Here is a 4997-nt window from a genome sequence, read left to right on the forward strand (position 1 = left end):
TGGAACCTCTCTAGGCAGCAGGAAAAATTCAGCAGCCTGGATTCTAGAAAGGTTCTTCAGGGTTGGGACCTCTTCCCAGCTCAAGTTCTGTGAGTCTTTAAGATATGAAAGATGCACACCTACCCACAGAGCTTCCAGGAATAAATAAGTGCATTCAGCCTTCCTCCTCTGGACGGAACTATGTTATCAGCTTGGGTAGCAGACCAGCCCTACCTATGAGAACTACAGGGGTTTTCCCTGTTGGGGTTTTATCCCTTCAGGAAATAGTATTCTTCTTGAGTGAGAATATGCTCTCATCATCTTATCAACATAACCTCATGTGAGGCATTGCCTTTGTTAGGCTGAGCTATAAACAGATAACCTCAGGATAAACAGGTTGTGAGCATGTTAAGGAATCTGCTTTAAGATGGGCTTTCAGAAGAGTTGTCACATCTGCCAGCTGTGATTTGGACCTCAAGCCTGGCTGGCTCAGAAATGTCAGTATCTGGAAGATGACCATTATCAAAGAAGATGATCTGGTTCTGGTGAGAGCTTGGATGGCTGGGAGGACAAGTGAAAAGAATGGCCAAATCAAATAATAGAAAATTTAGCAGTATAAATGTATACCTGGGTTCACAAAACAAAGTCAAAGTACTCAAAATGAAGGAGTTGATTGTCTCTTAGTAAGATTGATTAGCTAGAGTTGTGTGTTCAGTTCTAGGCACTGATTTTTTTCTACTTTAAAATGATAAAATATACACAAATAAATATATAAAATATTAATGTAATATCAAGAATAATTTTAAGGAATGAATATCTGTGTACTCACCACCTAAGTTAAAAAAATAGAACATTGATTTCTAGTATCTTAAAACCCTCTGAGGAACCCTCCCTGATGACATGTCCCTGCTAGCTCTCTCCCCACCCCCATCAGATGTAACCACTATCCTCAAATTGGTGATAATCATTGATTTGTGTGTGTTTTTTTTATAGTTTTACTAACTAAATGCATCCCTAACCAATATATTATTTAACTTTTCCTGTTTTTGAATTTTTTCATAAATGCAACTTAGCTGTTTGTATGTATATATGCTCCCGTGGTTTGGTTTTTTACTCAACATGGTGTGTTTTGAGATTAACACATGTTAATACATCTAGTTTCAGTTCATTTGCACTGCTATATAATATTCCATTATTTGTTCATTCTACTATTTTTTTTATATGATGATGGAATAATGTTGATGGAATAATGTACATGTGCTACAGTTTCTCTAAGTTTTATACCCCAGAGTGGAATTTCTGGGTCCTGGGATTTGCATATGTTCAACTCTACTGTGTAATGCCAAACCCTTTCCCAAAGTGCTCACATAAATGTATACTCCAACGAGCCATGGATGAACATTCTACTTCCTCCACATGCTTGCCAAAACTTGGTACTTTCCATACTTTTTTGTTTTTAGGATTCTAATGAGTGTAAAATACTATTTTATCTTTATTTTAATTTTCATTTCCCTGGTTGCTAATGATGTTGAGCATCTTGTAATTCAGCTATTGGCCATTTGAGGTTTCTCTTTTGAGAAGCACCTATTCTGGTTTCTGGCCTACATTTCTATTGATTTATTTTTCTATGGCTTATAGATTCTTAGACATCTATTTATAATCTGATATTAATCTTTGGTTAGTTACATTTATGGCTTGTCTTTTCACTCTCTTAATAGTGTTTCCTGATAAATAGAAGTTCTCAATTTTAATGTACTCTGATTTACCAGTCTTTTCCTTTATGACATACATTTTCTGCCTTCTTTTAGAAATCCTTCACTGGATAGAGATCATTAAGATATTCTCTAATATTTTCTTCTAAAAGTTTTATATTTTTGCCTTTCACATTTATGTTTCAACTCCACCTGGTGTTCTTTTTTTTTTACATGTATGTTGTGAGGTGGGGTCCAATTTATTATTTTTCCATATGGAAAATGAATTGTTTGAGCACCAATTTTGAAAAGTATACTCTTGCCCTAACTGGTTTTGCTCAATGGTTAGAGCATTGGCCTGTGGACTAAAGGGTCCTGGGTTCAATTCCAGTCAAGGGCACATGCCCAGGTTGTAGGCTCAATCCCCAGTAGGGGATGTGCAGGCGGCAGCCGATCAATGGTTCTTGCTCATCATTGATGTTTCTATCTCTCCCTCTCCCTTCCTCTCTGAAATAAAAAAATATATATTTTAAAAGTATCCTTTCTTCCACTGATCTAAAATGTCAGTTTTATTATACAACAAATCTCTATATATATGTGGGTCTGTTCTGGAACTCTCTATTTAGTTCTCTCCATGCCACAGCCTTAATTCCTATGGTTTTTATGATATGTCTTAACATCTGATAAGGAAAGTTGCCCCACTTTGTTCTTCAAGAGTACTTTGGCTATTCTTGACTTTTGCACTTTGATGAAAATTTTAGATTCAACTTCCTCTTGCACCTCCTTTATTACATTTACTGCTAATATTTTATAATTTTATATGATTATAAATTATATCTTTTTATTTTAATTGTGGCTATTGTTTAAAAGTGCAAAAAAACTAAATAAAAGTGCAACTGGTTTTTACATACCAATTTTTTTATTCAGCACTGTTGTTAAACTCAGTCATTAATTCTAATAATATTTCTGTATTTAGTCTTTTAGATTTTCTACAGTCATAGTTTTTGTATAATGACAACTTTATTTCTTCTTTCCTGATTCTTATACCTTTTATATCTTTTTATTGGCTTACTGTACTCACTAGAACTTCTAATACAATGTTGAACAAAGGTAATAATAGTGATCCACTTGTCTAATTCCCAGTCTCAAAGGGGATTCTTTCAACATTTTACCCTTAAGAATCATGTTTGATGTAGCTTTTTGTACAAACCTGGCTATATACTCTTACTTTACTTTGGGCATAAAAATAAATATATAGTTAAAGTAAGAAAAGAAATCACGTAACATTTTAATAGCTTTATTGAGGTATAATTTACATGCCATAAAATTTACCCATTGTAAGGGTACAGCTCACTGCATATCACATTTTATATTTTAAAAAGCTGAAAAATCTCTTTAGTATCACAACACTCATAAAAATGACATAACATTTTCATTAACTTCCTAATACACCTGCAACTTAATGTCACAACTCTGAGTGAAATTAGCACAGTGGGTGAGTGGTTGGAATCTTCCTGGAAGCCATTCTTACACTAAGACAGCTAACAATCAGTTAACTATACATGGAAGTTTCAGTAAATCACATAATGCATATTCTCCTACACCCTAACTGAATACACCACTAACACAACTTCCCTTTAACTTTAATCTAGAAATGCTGATGGCCATTTCAGCATCACTTGACGTGAGGAGAAATATGACAGAGGGGAATGAGAAGTGGAAAAAGTTATCTTAACCATTTGCAATGAAAATATCTTACTTTTACAACTTTTACAAAAATACTTCACCATGCCCGAGACTAAACCTTAAAAAAGAAACTAAAGCCTGTCCATTGGAGGGTAACCAGGATGATTTGAAACCATCCTATATTAGGAAGTGTTAAAGAATTTAGGGAATTTGGCCTAGAAAAAAGGTTTGTCAGGGACATGAGCTTACCTATGTTTTTGGGGGGGGTGGGTAGGGGGTAGAAGGTTTAATTTGTTTTTTTATGCAGACTCAAGGAGACAACTTAGGACTGGAGACACTAAAGTAACCCATTTTTTTTTCTTATAGAGCAGAATTTTCTAACATGGTATTCAAAAAAGTGAAGAGTTCAAAGAAGTAATGTGTTTTCTGTTACCTGACATGTCAAGGAAAAATAAACAAGCACTTGCCAGTTATTTTATAGTAGGAATTTCAGCACCAGATGAACAGTTAATTAAATGTTTTTGAAGTCTCCTCCAACCATGAGATCCGGATTCACAAGAGAATGATTTATAACCTAGATGATAATTTGTGTATTACCTAAAGGATTATATATGCCATACTGAATGGAGCCAGTGGTTAGGGGTCCTATTCCCAATACCAGAGTAGAAGGAAGTCAGTTGATAAGTTGATTATCATAAAACCTGAGCAAAGATAGTTGGATGATCTTAATGAAATATTATTATTAAGCTGCAGCAGCAGAATAGGTTGGGTCCTTTCAAAATAAGATTATACCAGCTAATCCAACTAAAATATTTCTGGCCCAAATCTGAGGCCCCTGTTCCTTGGGCAATGCTGGACACACTAAATTTTTACCATCCATCTCCTTTTTTTTTGTAAATTCTCTTAAGAATTGTTTTCCTTCTTTTGGCTCTAGACCAGTGGTTCCCAACCTTTTTTTTTTTTTTTTTTTTGGCCATGCCCCACCTAAGCATATTTAAAATCCTGATCCCCCACCCCCAATGGCATATAATTCTTATTATTCAAAAAGTGAACTCCTATTCACATGGAGTAAGCCTAAAAGGCCATTAACGTGGTCTAAACACGCTTCCAAAGAACATGGCATCCATGAAAGAGAAAAAAAAAAAAAACAGAATGAAAGGACAGTTGAAGTACTGAGGAAGAAATCACTAAGAAATTGTTTTAAAAAATTGTTTAAAAAATATGAAGTGATATGAAAAAAATAGCAAATAAAGTTTCAAAACATATAATAGAGAACTGAAATGCATAAATGTGTCACAATATACCGTATTTTCCGGCGTATAAGACGACTTTTTAACCCAGGAAAATCTTCTTTGCACCCATTCGTCTTATATGCCGGAAAATACAGTATATATTTATATACTGTATATGAGGCCCCTAGAACCATAAGAAGTGCAAAAAATTCAATCTTAATAATAACTCATTCTCGAATTGCCCCCTTAAAAATCAAATTGCCCCCCTGTGTGGTGTGTGTCCCACATTGAGAACCACTGCTATAGACATTATAATACCTCCCCTCCCTCTTTGTTTCACACGACCTGTTTTAATGTTTGTATTTCCCAGGTTTATAGATTAACTGTAAGTTTAAGGTTGACTACTTCC

The sequence above is a fragment of the Cnephaeus nilssonii genome (assembly GCF_951640355.1).
Source record: "Cnephaeus nilssonii genome assembly, chromosome: X".
Lineage (NCBI taxonomy): Eukaryota > Metazoa > Chordata > Mammalia > Chiroptera > Vespertilionidae > Cnephaeus > Cnephaeus nilssonii.